This window comes from Raphanus sativus, chromosome 8 (assembly GCF_000801105.2).
Source record: "Raphanus sativus cultivar WK10039 chromosome 8, ASM80110v3, whole genome shotgun sequence".
NCBI lineage: Eukaryota > Viridiplantae > Streptophyta > Magnoliopsida > Brassicales > Brassicaceae > Raphanus > Raphanus sativus.
In genome coordinates this window covers 16,906,302-16,923,342 of record NC_079518.1, presented here as the reverse complement: position 1 = coordinate 16,923,342, position 17,041 = coordinate 16,906,302, and positions in this window count along the sequence as shown.

Sequence of the window (17,041 nt, the reverse complement as noted above, 5' to 3'; positions counted from 1 at the left end):
AAGTGCAGTTTCTGGCAGAGAAAGATTGGATTTTTGGGTCACGTGGTTTCAGAAGAGGGAGTTGCTGTAGATCCGGAAAAGATTAAAGCTATTTCAGAGTGGCCGACACCTAAGAGTGCGACAGAGATCCGCAGTTTTCTTGGTTTAGCAGGATACTACAGGAATTTTGTCAAGGGTTTTTCTAGCATTGCAAAGCCAATGACAAAGTTAACGGGCAAGGACGTCAAGTTTGAATGGACAGATGAGTGCTCGGAGAGTTTTGCTGAGTTGAAGCGACATCTGACACAGACGCCAGTTTTGGCACTCCCGAGGCCAGGGTTTCCATACGAGGTTTACACCGATGCATCAGGTACTGGATTGGGATGTGTATTGATGCAGGAGGGTAAAGTCATTGCTTATGCATCACGACAGTTGAGGCCTCACGAGGCTAATTATCCTACGCACGATTTGGAGTTAGCGGCCGTTGTCTTTGCATTGAAGATTTGGAGATCATATTTGTATGGAGAGAAGGTGAAGATTCTCACAGATCACAAGAGTCTGAAGTACATTTTTACTCAGACGGACTTGAACTTAAGGCAGCGCAGATGGATGGAGTTATTAGCAGATTATAATTTGGAAATCACTTATCACCCGGGGAAAGCCAATCAGGTGGCAGATGCTTTGAGTAGGCGCAGAAGTGATGTTTCAGTAACCAGAGAAGTTCAGGAGTTTACTGGGATGCTAGCTAGTCTCAGATTGTGTGCCACTTCTGTAGACGGAGAGCCAGTTGGTCTCGAGGCCGTGGAGCAGGCAGATTTGCTATGGAGGATACGCAAAGCTCAGGAGGCAGATGAGGCTTTGCGTAAGCAGATTGAGATCGAGAGTGTTGGATATCATACAGCATCGAGTGGGATGTTCATGTACCGGAACCGGATTTGTGTGCCCAGTGATGAGCTGTTAAGAAAGGAGATCTTACGGCAAGCACACCACTCGCGTTTCTCTATTCATCCGGGGAATACTAAGATGTACAGAGACTTGAAGCGTTATTATCATTGGCCGGGTATGAAAAAGGATGTTGCTACATTTGTATCGCAGTGTCAGACTTGTCAGTTGGTGAAGGCTGAGCACCAGGTTCCTAGCGGGTTATTGCAAAACCTGCCGTTGCCGGAGTGGAAATGGGACATGGTGACTATGGATTTTGTATTGGGGTTACCGACTACTTCAGGAGGGAAGAATGCCATATGGGTAATTGTGGATAGATTGACCAAGTCAGCCCATTTCTTAGCGATTAAGAAGAACGATGGAGCGAGTCAATTGGCGCAGATTTACATCGATGAGATTGTGAGATTGCACGGAGTTCCTGTCAGCATTGTATCGGATCGAGACGTGAAGTTTACGTCCATATTTTGGGGAGCCTTTCAGAAGGCACTTGGGACGAAGGTCCATATGAGCACAGCTTACCACCCGCAGACCGACGGTCAGTCCGAGAGGACTATTCAGACTTTAGAGGATATGTTGAGAGCTTGCGTTCTAGATTGGGGAGGAAGTTGGGCAAAGTATCTACCTTTAGCGGAATTTGCGTACAACAACAATTATCACTCGAGCATTAAGATGGCACCGTATGAGGCTCTTTACGGTAGACCTTGTCGCACTCCACTTTGTTGGACAGAAGTTGGGGAGCGACGTGAGATAGAACCAGCAATGGTTCAAGAGACGGTAGAGCAGGTAGAGATGCTCAAGAGACGGCTTAAAGAAGCCCATGACCGCCAGAAGAGTTATGCAGATAAGCGGCGAAAAGATTTGGAGTTCCAGGTTGGCGACCTGGTATACCTGAAAATGAGAACGTTTCAGGGAGGATCTAAGACTCGGAAGCTAAAGAAGCTTAAACCGAGATACATGGGACCATTTCTTATTTTGGAGCGGATTGGAGCAGTTGCATATCGATTGAAGTTATCAGCGGAGTTATCAGATTTTCATGACGTGTTTCATGTTTCCGTTTTGAGAAAAGTCGTTAGAGAGCCAGAGCTCATTTTGCAGCAGCCACCAAGTGATCTTGGCAAAGATTTATGTGCGCCGTGTACGCCAGTGGAGATTTTGGATCGCCAAATGAAAACAGATAAGGGTATGATGACCATGTTGGTCAAGGTTCGTTGGGAGAGAGACGGGATCCAGGAGGAGACCTGGGAGCCCGAGCTACAAATGAGGATTGACTATCCAGAGTTGTTTCGGGATGTTATTGGACAGTCTATTGGTGACTCGAATTCGGGGACGAATTCCGTGTTAGTGGGGGAGAATTGTAACGACCCAATTCCGGCTACAGAGTTTGTTAGCACGCCAACGTCGATGCACACACCCACAGGTCCATATTTTTCTATAAATACACCCCCTCTCACCTTGTTTTTGTCACCAAGTTCATCAAAGAGAAAAAAAAAAAAAGATAAAGAGAGAAAAGAGTTGATGGGAGAATTGGGGAATGTTTTGTAGTGACTGAGTCACCACCAGAGCTCGCCGGAGTCGCCTCACGCAGTGATCACGTCCAGCTTGTCACCACCGATCGCAACCCTAGGTAACCACCGCAAAACCACCATGCATTTAGTTTAAGTTCGGCCGTTTTAGTAAAACACCCATAACTTCCTAACCACTGAGTATTTCGTGCATGCAAGACCATCATCGTGTTCCTCTCGACGAGACGAATCCATAGCCACCGAAATCGTCGAAATCGGAGCTCAGACGAAGCCGTACGAGCCTCCAGAAGATCAGCCTTCGCGCGCGCGTGAAACAGACGCTCCGCCGTCTCTTCGCCGGAGCCGCCGCGCCCGGCCGCCGTCAGTTCGCCGCCGGGAATCCGCCGCCGCGTCACCACCGCACCGCCGCCGCCGCCGGTGACTTTTCCGGTAAGCCACCGTCCCTCCGCCGTCGCCGCCGGTGACTGGTGCCGGTGACTCGCCGGCGACTCGCCAACTCGGCCGAGTCGACTCGGTGAGTCAACTCGGTGACTCGGTCAACCGGTTGGTTTGACTGGTTTAAATTAATTGCGAATCGGTTAGGGTAAACCGGTTGGTTAAAATTAATTAGATTTCGGTTAGGGTAAACCGGTCGATTTAATTAATTAATTAATTTAATTTCGGTTAAGGCTAAACCGGGCGGTCCAATTGAAATCAATTTGGATAGAGTAAACCGGGCGGTTAAGTTTAATTGATTTCTGGTCAAGGTTTGACCGGGTTGACCTTTGACCAGCGGGTTGACTTTTCCGTAGACTTTGACCAGACCCGTTTTCATCCGTTCGAAGGGCGTTCTGACCCGAAATTTCGCCCTGATTTCAGATTTGGAGTCTATTTGAGCATCTGGAGTTCATAGATACCACTTCTCTACATTTTCTAAGGTGAGGGCTCTTTCCGAACTTCTCGTACCCGACTTAGGATTTCGAATAAATATAATTTATTTTTAATATGTTCCGTCTGCGTGAAATCGAGTCTGTCATTGCTTGTTTAGTTTAGGTTGATTGCTTAAACCGGAACTAGGGTGTTAGATGGTTCAACGTTGATTGCCTCACTTAATGCATTTTCTTAGTTAGAACTTTTTATGACGGATACAGAGACGTAATTCTGTATGCCGGATTGTGTGGCGGTTACGGCCAGCTATAGTCGACCGGCTGGTCCGTAACCTGGAAGTGTCGATAAAACGTCTAAGGGCGGTGTCCGAGCACTATCTCGAGTGGAGTATATTTATTTATTTTTTTGTTTGCCCTTTACGGGGCGGCGAGTGCGCGGCTCGCTAGGACCATTGTTTGCGTGATTGGGTACTTTAGGTACCGTGATTGTACGTATTAAGATTAAATTATTTTTATCCGTAATGCTATGTCTATGTCCATGAAATTCGGGATTAGCATCCCATACCTCACTGAGCGACTCCCCTGTTGCTCACCCCTCCTTCTTTCCCCTTTCAGGTGAGACCGCCGAGCGGGAGTGATTCTACTGGACGGATGCTTTTGAGTGCTTTTGGGCTTTTGGGCTTTTATCACTTCTACCGCTATCTACTTTTAGGCCTTCGGGCTTTTATCTATCGTTTATGTATTTCGTATTTTCGGACTTACGGATTTATGTCGTTATTTATGTTTCGGATGTTATCGATATTTACGGATTTGTCCTTATGGTATTATGATGTCGAGGATGTTGACTTTGGATTATTTATAAATGGAGACGATTATTATTATTATGTTATTTTATTATTATCGAATTTTCGAGAGTGACGGGTGTCACAGTAAAAGTATGAATCTTTGGTTTAACTTCAGATTCCTTCAAGCCCTTTTTCATAAAAAAAAAACTTCAGATTCCTTCTAAAATATACGGGATGCTGTGTTTTGTGTGAATAAAGAGAAACCTTTTTATTTTTGTTGGTTTTGTATGATTGCAGACATATTTAAGAGAATAGATGAGATGAAGTCAAGCAACTATTGGATGAGAATCATTATTGACGTGATACCTTGTCCTTCGGTCCTGGTTTCTAATGGGTACGTGAGATGTTGAGGACACCCTTTCTTCCGGGACATCTTTGTTGTTTCCCATCAACCATATTCACCTTTGTTTTTTACGGGAGATTTTTGTTTAACTAATTTTTGTTTAGAACATTTATGTTTTATTTATTGAAATATGTAATTTTAATTAAAAATTGGAGAAAATTTTCTTTTCACATTTGAGAAAGTGTAATTTTCAAAAATTCTAAACTGTTTCAAATTCCAAACTATAAACAGAGAAATTTTAAAATTATCTCATTCTTAATCCTAGATACAGGAAATAAGAGGTTTCAGACGTTTAAAGACTGTTGGGTGTGTCTCATTAATTTTATGTAACGTAATTTACAATATGTTGGCTGATATTTTATTAAAAATCAGAAATCTTTTATCGGAGAAATCAATGTAAGTGTTATAAAAACCTTAACTAAAGCTAAAATAAATCATAATTGGAGAAAACCAGAGAGAGTCTTACTTTGAAGCTACTTAACCAGGTGTATCACATAACCGGAAACCTACCTCTTCGAACGAATGATTTTCGAAAGTATGCTTAACATTTTATATGAATTTGACTGTTATGTCTTGGTAGTCAAAAAAACTTCCTAACTAAATGCATTATGTTAATGTTTAAAATTTTTATGATACTATTCTGGTGAAATCACTGATCAGATTGTTATTGCCTTGATCAGCAAGGAGTTATAGAGATGAAGGCTTAATTTTATTAGATAACAAGAGTACACTATTTATAGTGATTACATAACTACTTTAGGTATTACATATTGTCTAATATATCCTTACTACATATATATTCTACACACCCCCTCAAGATGGAGGGAGTTTGATCACTCCAATCTTGGACATAAGTTCTTGAAATCTTGATCTTGGCAATGGCTTGGTGAGGGCATCAGCTAGCTGATCTCTAGTGGATACATGTGTGACTCGAAGAACTCCAGACTGCACATTGTCTCTAACAAAATGAAAATCAAGAGCTATATGCTTCATCTTAGAGTGGAACACCGGGTTTGCGCTAAGATACGTTGCGCCAACATTATCACAGAAGATCGTAGGTGTCGCTTGTAGTTGCACACCCAACTCAGAAAGTAGGGAGCAGACCCAACGAAGTTCAGCTGCAGTATTAGCCACTGAACGATATTCGGCCTCATTGGAGGAGCGAGACACACCAGACTGTTTGCGCGAAGACCAGGAGAGAGGAGTAGAGCCCATGTAGACAATGTAGGCGTTAGTGGAGACAAAATCGTCTGTGTCCCCAGCCCAATCTGCGTCTGAGTAAGCGTGGAGTGTGAGAGGAGAGTGCTTCCTGATATAGATCTCGTGGGAGAGGGTACCAGAGAGATAACGGAGAATGCGTTTTGCTGCTTTCCAATGCTCGTCGGTTGGCTGATGCATAAACTGAGACAGGCGATTAACACTATATGCAATATCCGTCCTAGTGAATGCCAAATATTGGAGACTGCCAATGACCATCCGATATTCTTTTGGACAGGCGAGAGCATTTCCAGATCGTAAGGTGAGCTTAGGAAACGTAGCTAGGGGCGTGGAGACTTGATTAGTTTCCTGCATATTCACCTTTGCCAGTAGATCGAGTATATACCTCCTTTGCATCAGACGAAGACCAGAAGCTGTCCGTGTGACCTCAATGCCCAAGAAATAATTCAAGTCAGCTGGCTGCTTGAGAGAGAAGCGATTGGATAGGACATGGATAATGGCATCGACGAGGTGAGCACTGCTGCCGGTGACAATGATATCATCGACATAGACCAGGATATATAGTATATTCTTGCCTTCAATGTAAGTGAAGACAGAGGTGTCTGCAGTCGAGTTGACACAGCCCATATGACAGAGGAAGGTCTTGAGTTCTTGATATCAGGCCCGGGGAGCTTGCTTAAGACCATACAGAGCTTTCCGTAGGCGACAAACATGATGTGGGCGATCTCGATCGATAAAACCAGGTGGTTGAGTGACATACACTTCATCAGAGAGAGTGCCTTGAAGAAAAGCATTGTTAACATCAAGCTGCTTAAGAGGCCATGACTGCGTAATCGCAAGGTGTAGCACAAGACGTATGGTAAGAGACTTGACAACGGGACTGAAAGTTTCTGCATAATCAATGCCATATTCTTGCGTATACCCTCTAGCAATCCATCTTGACTTATACATGTGGACAGAACCATTAGGCAAAAATTTGACAGTATGAATCCACCTTGTATCAATAACATGTTGATCTGGTGGTCGAGGTTCAAGTTCAAAGGTGTGATTTTCAATCTGGGCATTGTACTCATCCGACATGGATCGTCTCCAATGCTCATCTCGCATAGCTTGAGCTACTGTGGTCAGAATTATGGGTTTAGGGGAAGAGGTAGCAGCTAAAAGTGTAAGCTTTTTAGTTGGTTTGGTCATTTTATTTCTGGCTCTAGTTTGCATCGGGTGAACATTTGGGACTGTTTGAGCTGAAGTATATGGTATAGGTTCAGGATTTTGAGAAGAGTTTGAGGGTAGGTTTACTGTCGGGAGAGGATCAAAAACAAGGTTAGGAGCCGGGTCAGGGATAGGAGAATTACCTGCTGTTGCCCGCTGAGAAGTGCTTGATGATGTAGCCGATGAACTATGTCCTGCTAAAGCCTCGTTATTCTGTTCTGCCGAAACAGAGTGAGAACTCAACGAAGGCGACAACTGTTTCAGGTGAGAATCTGCGCGGGGGAGGCGATGACTAGGGTTGTACGAATGGAGCCGAATTGACAGGAACAGATGTTGGTGGTGAGAAAGCTGGAGGTGAAGTGTTTTGATCAGGTTCAGGTTCAGGAGATGGAAGAGGAGAGGCATGAGGAAACTGAGTCTCTACAAACTGAACATGGCAAGATGTATAGATACGTCCAGTAGGGCGATGGAGACATAAATAAGCACTATGCGTGAGTGAATAACCCAAGAAGATGCACAGCAAACATTGATCCTCCAGTTTATGTGTCGTATATGGCCTTAGCCATGGAAAACACAAGCACCCGAACACTCGAAGCTTTAAGTAGTTTGGCGTTTTGGAGAAGAGTTTCTCATGTGGAGAGACAGCATCAATCACTTGCGAGGGGAGACGATTGATAAAATATATTGCAGCTGCAAACGCATACGTCCAATACTCGGTGGGAATTGACGCTTGATGAAGGAGAGTCAAACCAGTCTCAACAATATGACGATGCTTTCGTTCGGCAATCCCATTGTGCTCCGGCGTATGTGGAGGAGAAGTGAAATGAGATATACCATGAGATGCCAAATAAGATCGCAGTGCTATAAACTCTACGCCTTTATCTGAGTATAAGTTACGAATCTTGCACGCGAAGTGTTTCTCCACCAGAGCATGAAACGCAACAAATGTCTCTTTAACTTGTGATTTCAGCTTCAACGGGTAACACCAGGTATAGCAAGTGTAGTGATCAACCAACGCTAGATAGTACTTGTATTGATCAATTGAGGTGATTGGAGATGACCAAACGTCAGTGTAGATGTATTGTAAAGGATGGGTTGAGGTGATAGAATTGGTATAAAAAGGAAGTTTATGACTTTTATTAATAAAGCAATGAGAACATGGGTTTTGTTTTTCCGAAGAAGACAAAGGTAAAGAAAACTTGGAAACAAGAGTTTGCAAAACAGACAAAGAAGGGTGTCCCAAACGGGAATGCCAAGAAGAAAAAGAAGTTTTTGGGGATGGTGAGGCAAAGAGGGAGATGATGTTCTTGTTCGTAACCGGCCACTCGTACAACTCGTCTCTAGTTTTGCCTTGGAGCAATCGGTCCCCCGTGCTCAGATCCTTCACCTGAAAGTGTGCAGGAAAGAATTCAACGGATACATTATTAGCATTGCAAAGTCGGTAAACAGAGATAAGATTTTCTGTAAGTTGGGAACATATAAAACATTATTCAAGGCAAAGGTATGAGATGGGGTTTTAAGGTAAGAGTAACCAGTATGCAAGATGGGAAGAGACGAGCCGTCTGCAATGGTGACCTGCTCGCCGCCGGTGTAAGGCTGATGGAGAGACAAGTTGTTCAGGTCGGTAGTAAGATGGTGAGTAACGCCACTGTCCATGATCCAGTTGTTCGGATTGTAAGGCTGTGATGTCACCATGTTCGCTCGTGATTGTCAAGAGGTGGGCTGAGGTTGATTGCGCGCATTGGATTTATAAGGCACGTTTCCATTCTGAAGCTGGGAGCATCTTCGCGCACTGTGGCCATGGACGCCACACAGTTGACATCGGCCTTGGTAGCCTCGTGGTGACTGATCGGAGCGATGGTAACCGGTATTGGGAGGCTGCCATGGCTGGTTCTGACGATTGCCATTGTTGCTGGTGCGGTTGCCTTGATAGTTGCGCGTGGTGGTATTGTTGCCAAGATGGCGATACGCAGCAGCATTAGCAGTGATAGGAACCGTCGAAGACGTCTTGCTCTGCAACTTGGCCTCCTGATTTAAGAGCTTCCCATGGAGTTCAGCAACTGACGGTGTAGAATCACGACCCGCTATCTGATCAACAATAGTTTTATACTCTTCAGGTAACCCTTCAAGTATATGCTCGATCTGATCTTCGAGATCATACAGTTTTCCCAGCAACGCGATTTGATCAAACCGTGTAGTGAAACCTTGGACGTACGCATCAATCGTCTTAGTACCTTTCGTCCAATGTTTGATTTGCTCTGGGAGCTGTAAGATGTGGCCCCGACTCGGCTTCGCGTAGATAGCGACTAGAGTTTCCCAGATTTGAGCAGAGGTCGTCGTGGTTGACAGGAGCGGTTGAATCGACACCGTTATGGCACCAAGTAAGGCGCTGTAGATGAGACGGTCTTGGCGTCTCCAGAGTGCATACGCAGGATTCGGAACTTGAACACCTTCAGCGGTGTTTGTGGGGGACGTTATCTTAACAGAGCCGTCGACATAGCCTGAGAGATTATACCCATCAAGTAAGGCAAGAACTTGGCGACTCCACATAAGAAAATTGGAGGCGGTAAGCTTTGTGACATTAGTCATATTGACGTTGAGGAGAGTGGGGTTTTCGGAAACCGTAATGGTCTCGTGAGTGGAAGCTGGAGACGCCATGTAACAGAGATGGAGATCGAGGAAGAAGATGACGTTTTTGAAAAATAGGGTTGGCGGCTAGACAAATAATTTTTAGATCCCTAGGTATCTTACCTCTGATACCATATAGAGATGAATGTTAATCTTATTAGATAACAAGAGTACACTATTTATAGTGATTACATAACTACTCTAGGTATTACATATTTTCTAATATATCCTTACTACATCTATCTTATTAAAACAGAAACATTACAACTTTTTCTAGGTAGATTTTAAAGTTGGACCTTATGTAATTAATGCTATATTAATCTACTTATTATTAGACATGTCTTTTTATAAATAACTAATATCAACATTACCATAGTTTTTTACTTCTTACCTTATTATTATATCCACTACGCATGTTTCCTTATATTGCATATATTTTACTATAAGCTAGATACATCCACACTAGCATATTATACTATAAGATAGATTATTAATAATACATCTACTAACATATAATACTATACGACAAATTTACTAATAATACAATATATTATATGTATTCATTAACTTGCATCTATCAATATTAGCAATACTATGAAAACGACTAACTCTATACTTTGAACCTATAAACCATGATATACTAATTTATAACAAAAATGACATTACTGTTACAAATTAGTTTTTATAAAAATTATCTGTAGCAGCAATTTGTTATATAAGATAAATTTAATCAAGACCCAAATCTTTTTTTTTCCTGTTCAGAAAAAAAGAAACCTATGAATATATATATACCAATAAGTTAGCCAAAAACCTTCCAAATAAATAGTAAATCTCACAAACCCAAAAAAATGAATTAAAAATATAACAAAAGATATTATGTTTGAAAGTTAGCTCACTGGGTCGGGTATAAATCTGTTCATTTCAGGTATGAGTTCTTCGAGTTCTCAACATTTGGATCTAAGTAGGTATTTGATTTTTTTTGTCCGGGTCGATTTTTTTTGGTTCCGGATCATTCTAATTTTTTATATTATAAATTTTAAATAATATACAACATGTATATATTCTACAGGAGTTGTAATCAGTTTGTTGTTATAACAATATTATTGGTCCTATCTCTTCCTCAAGTTAGTATGCAAAGTCAGCAAGAGTTTGTCGGATTTGAAAAACAAACAGAAACATGGCGATGTTTGCCTTTTAAAAATAATTAATGAGCCTTCATTAAATTTTTTTTATAGATTTTGATTGGGCCAAATAAGATTTCTAGTGAACAAGCTAAACAAATGTAATTTAAAAAAAATAACTTGTAAAAGATTCCTACAAGAAGGTATCTCCTACATTCTTTATTCAAACTTAAAAAGAAATAAAAAAAACATTAGTGAGTCTTGGGCTTGGACATTTCCTATGATGCAAAGTGATATATCATGGATTTTACCTATTTTTATCCATGATATATAAATGTTTTAATATATAATTATTATGTTTTGGAGTTTATTTAGCATATTTATAAATTCTGGAGTGTTTTGGAGGAAAATGGTGATTTGGAGCATTTTAGAGATTTCACCCGAACTGACTATCGACCAAGACATGAGGCCAATACTAAGAGACAATAATTGATCGATGCTCACTCTGTGTCATCAATCGACGGCTAAGCGCGCAAGGCCCGACTTGGTTCCAGCCGACTTGAAGTCCAAGATTCCACTTATTTACCGCAACATCCCTGATGAGTTTTACCCTCATATTTATGTGCTCTACCATTGTATTCGGCAACACACGCTTTCATACTTCTTATTTTCACAGCAAAGGTTTTTAGGTTTTTAGCAGATTTGGAGAGAAGAGCAAGACTCTTTCAGAGATTGTGTTTGGAACTCCAGTTTTCTATCCCTATTCTATTCTATGCAGTTTTTATATTTCTTTGTCATGTTTTGCTTAACCATGTCTGAGTAATCTACCTTGTTAGGTTTAGGGTTCGAATAAGTTATGAGGAATTAGCCAAAAATATAGAATTGCTAAGTTGTGATATTCATCACTGAGACTGTTCTTACTGCATGTGTTCTTGAATAGCTAACTTAAACCTTGATATTACAATAATTAGGCACAAGTAAAAGTTTGGTCTTTTCTCTGAACTAGTCTTACTGAGCTAGGATTGCTAGAAACATGACAGTAAAAATCACTCCCTAGAGTAATTTAAGCGATATCACGAAGCTAACCATTGCGAGTCTTCTTGACGGTGTGGACATCAACCTGAATTTCTGCACTTTCAGCTTTTACTCCACCACGATGAAGCAGCACTTCATGGCTTCCACTACTCACGTCTGATCCTTCTATGTCACTCCACAAGCTTGCAGTCCAGTGTGGTTGGCAAGGACCACCTTGCCGACATCAGTCGAGGACTTAGTTTTAACAGCTTCAGATCTAGGCATGTAATCTCAGGGGTTATTATCATCCCCTGCCATGAACCAAATTAGAGAATGTAGTCCTAAGAAGAGTAAGTTGATACATGTTTAGTAAGGTTCACTTACGTTTATCTAGCAAACTTTGGGATTGGTGGACGTTGATTACTGTAAAATATCCTTGATATGGTGAAGGACTAATGCTTTGAGAAGAAGTGAAAGCTTCAACTGGAAAGTCAAAGTCCTACCAACCAAGTTTTTTAAGCATTGTGGTAAGGGTCTTTGAGCTGGGTCCTCCAAACCTGGGTCCTGTTAGAAAATTTAGGTGAGGTTCTAGTGGTGTTACCATAAGTTGTATAAGGTTTTTGCTAGTTTACCATAAGTTGGGAGACTTATGCTGAACGTGCGTTGGTTAGTTTAGTGATCTGTCCATCAAATGCGACAAACCCAACCATATATTTCCCATCAGACACACAGAGCTGGACAAGGTACCTGCATAAGTTACATATTTATATTGTTTAGTAGTGGTGCGATTGAAACCAAAATTTTAAAGGTTAGTTAAGAAAGACTAAAAATTTAGTTGATTGAGTATATACCTGAGAACACCAACTGCCTTGTCGTTATTGCATGATGCACATGCAAAGGATGAGAATCCACGCTGAAGCTTTCTATAACATTTTGAGCAGGAATTGTAGTATATCAGGAAGTATAGCACGACCCATAAGTAGTGTCATTACTAATAACTTCTCCAGCGGATAGAAACTCTAGTATGCAGAGGCGGACCCATATATTAGGAAGGAGTTGCAGGTGCCACAGGTTAAATCTAAAAGTTAGTAAATTTATTCAGTGGACAGAAAAAAAATGTAGCTTAGTTGGTGTAAAGCTCTCTCTTTTGACACCCCATTACCTTGTTCGAACCCAACAGATGACTGCTTTTTTACTTATTTTTATTTGCAAAAATTTTGCTCGGCTGAGCCCAACTTTTTGACCCCCCTTAAAAAAAGGCTGGATCCGCCACTGCTAGTATGTTGTAAGAATAATTGAGATTCATTTTAGTATTAAGACATGAAGCAGTAAAACACGATGTGAATAAGTTACGATTGCACATGTGGGTCTGAGTTGAGGACATCTATATTATTAAAGTTGAAGTACAAAATCGGAGTGTTTGGAAACATGAATTGCAGTTTAAAAAGGAGGTTTGTTTGGAAACATGGACAACAATATTAAATGAGAATTGTTTGGAAACATGGATAACAGTATATTTACTTCCTTTTATTTACACATTTAGTCATTGCATTTATAAAAAATTAGGTATTTCCTTTTTGTAATTTTTTTATTTACAGATTTTACCACAACATTTAAAATAAATTTAAACTAATTAATTATAATTCCAAACTTATCTAAACAAATTAATGTCTCCATATATTGATCATTATTAATATGTAAAATTACTATTAAAAAATATTTCACTTATTTTAGACAAACACATAAAAATATATATGTTTTTATTTTTTTACAAAATCAGTTAGGCATAAATATCCGGATACCCATTCAGGTACGAGTCGTTTCTTTCGGATATAGATTTTTTGGGTTTTGAAATTTCTTTTTAGTACTTCCTTTTGTGTTTTTTTTAATTTATAGATTCTACCATTGCATTTAAAATTAATTTAAATTAATTAATTAAAATTTCAAAAATTATCTAAACAAATCGATATTCATATATTGATCATTATTAATATTGTAAAAATATTAGTAAATAAAAAATATATTTAACTTCAATTAGCCAAACACATAAAAATATTTTCTATTTGTTTACAAAATCAGTTAGGCATATACATTCATGTATCCATTTAGGTACGGGTCGTTTCTTTCGGGTATATATTTTTTGGGATTTGATATTTCTTTTTAAGTACTTCCTTTTTGTAGTTTTTTTTACTTACAGATTCTACCACTGCATTTCAAATCAATTTAAATTCATTAATTACAATTCTAAAACTTATTGAAACAAATCGATATTCATGAATTGATCATTATTAATATTTTACAAATATTACTGAATAAAATATATTTCACTTAATTTAACCAAACACATAAAATATTTATTATTTGTTTACGGAATCCGTTAGAAATAAATATTTGGGTACCCATTTAGGTACTGGTCAATTTTTTCGGGTATATTTTTTTTGGTTTTGATATTAGGCCATGTTTGGATATAAATTTATGTGTGAGTTTCAAATTGAATCCCCCGGGTCTGTATGAATTTTGTTCTGATGTATAGAAAACTAAAAATATTCAAATAACGAAAGTATTTGAAAATGATTTATATTTGAACAAAAAATAATGGCTGCACATAACAAAAAATCAATATAAAAGTACTGTACATTTGCATTCAAAATCATTTTTTTAACAACAAATTACACAAATATGTTTATTTGTATAAAAAATTAAATTACAATGTAAATATTTAATTAATATAAAAATATGTCACATTGTTTAAACAAAATATCAATATAAAAGTATTATACATTTGCGTTCAAAAATTATTTATTTTAACAACAAGCTAAATAAATATATTTATTAGAGAGAGAATAAAACAAAGCCAAAAAACACATAGTTTACCAGAGAGACTATATATGTCGAACTTATTATAAAGAAGATTTTACTAAGATAAATACATTCAATAATTACAAACAAATAATATATTTCATAAAAGTCAAAATAATACCCGCCTCAAAATCTAGTATGCATTAAGCTACATAACAGTGGCCGTAGGTTTCTTAAAGAATCTTCATTTAACTACTGTAGAAGGCATTAACAATAAGCTAAAGTTTTAAAGATACCTGTTCGCTGGATCATTTAACTTCATTTAAATCAAGCAGTGGACGCTTATAGCTCCACGGATCACCGTAGACTGCAATACATAGAACACAATCAGTAAGGAAAAAAAGACTGTGACAAGGAGTTTACGTATATCAGATTCAGTAAATCAAAATTACCTTCTCATCTACCACAACCTACTGATCCCATTAGCTCTTCACCTTTTACACATTCACTAGGATAAGATCCGCGCCTTGCGCGGAATGAATTTGTTATTTTTATTATGTTTTGGATAATGAAACAACAGTTCGGTTTCATTTGGATTAAGGGTGTTCAATCTGGATATCGCGTTGGTTTCGGTTAGTTCGGTTTTTTGGTATTTCGGTTAGTAAAATATAACTATTATTCTAAATCCATATTTATTTAGGTTTGATTTGGTTTACATACCGTTGGTTTTCAGTTTATTCGGTCTTATACCAAAAGACATAATTATTTACTTTGAGATCATATTATATATTATACGAATTTTAAAGTCATGTTGTCAAAAAGCTATTTATTAAAAAATATTATATATTTAAATAAAAGAATAAAGAAAATGCTTCTATCATCTAATAAAATAATCAAATCTAGAATTAATATCAAAGCTCTAAATTTAAAAAAAATATATTAAAAAAACAAAACAGAAGCATAAAATAAAAGCTTTTTTATTCTTCCATATTTAGTGTTCATCAAATTAATATGTCTCCGATTGAACACAACTCTGTTTGTTTAAAGATAAAAAGTTGTAAAGAATTTCAACTAATTGTTGTCCATCAAATTTATAATCTTTACTTCAATTTAGTTATTGTTAAAATAAAACAAAAAGATCAAAAAGAAAGATTAAAAAATTAAGAAGCCTCACTTGCACTAATTTGTTACTTAATTATAATTCAAGTGATTTACAAATTATAATTATAGTTCAACTCATATAATAAATAGATATTCATGCATCATTAAATATATACATATTTACATGTTTCAGTTTAATCGGCTATAAATCAAACAATATCCAAATCCTACGGTTTTTATAAAATCACATCCATCTGGTTATGATGGTATATACCAAAAAAAACCATATTATATATTTCTGTTCGGTATTCTTTGGTTTTAGCATATTGAACAGCCTTAATTTGGATATTAGTTGGTTTTGGATTGTTTTTTTATCATGTCTTAATATCCTATTGTAGACTTAGATTTTAAATTCAAATTTTTTGGAACCTTACATGTGAATTTTGTATTAAAAAAACATAAAATACATAGTTTGAACACATTTATGTAGAGTGTGAAAACATTTATAAGAGTGTGAATGCTCATTCTCAAATCATTGTGAAAATGCCACATGTCCATTATAGTGTGAAAACATTTCTTTGTATGCTTCCCTTTTAATATATACACTAGATTTTGACCCGCGCTTTGGAAGCGCGGAATATTTTACGATAAAAAATTCACTAATTACTTAACAAATATTTTGGTAATTTTTAAAGAGTGTGTATTTAAAATATTTTTGCATTTAAATCAGTGTTTTTAAATTCAACTCGATTGTGATTATACCGGTTAATCCGGAGATCTGACAATTCAATTTAGGTTTCTAAAATATTCATATTATAAAAAATCAGTAAAACCCGAGACTAACCGATTGAACTGATGGATGACTGCTATGTATAATCTAATTGGATTTAAATTGTAATAGTTTCATAATTTGTAATCTTATAATCCAAACTTTAAAGTTCATTATTTTACAATTTATGAAATTATGACATTTCTACAAAATTTTAAAGAGAAAATGGTAGATATAAAATAAATAAGATTAATTATTGTATTGTTTGGAAGCATTAATAGTAGTATAAAAATATATTGTTTGGAAACATTGATAGTAGTATAAAGAAATAAGTATATTGTTTGGAAACATGGATAGTAATATAAAGAAAGAAACATTAGTGATTTAATGTAGGTTTAACTATAAAATATAAATGTGTATTTAATTTAAAAAACTTACAAAATAAATGTTAGGTCAACAGAATGTTTCTGTTTTAATAAGATAGATATCCCTATATCCTCATATATATTAAAAGAGAAGTACATTTGCCACATATCGCTCATACAGAGTTTCTCAGCCCGAAATCTAGCGATTCTATTGGTTGATCTTTTTTGTAATTTCTTTTTATGATTTATTTTTTAGTCGAGTTACTAATCTGAAAGTTACATTAATTTGTTAATCTCATTAATCATAACTTGCGCAATA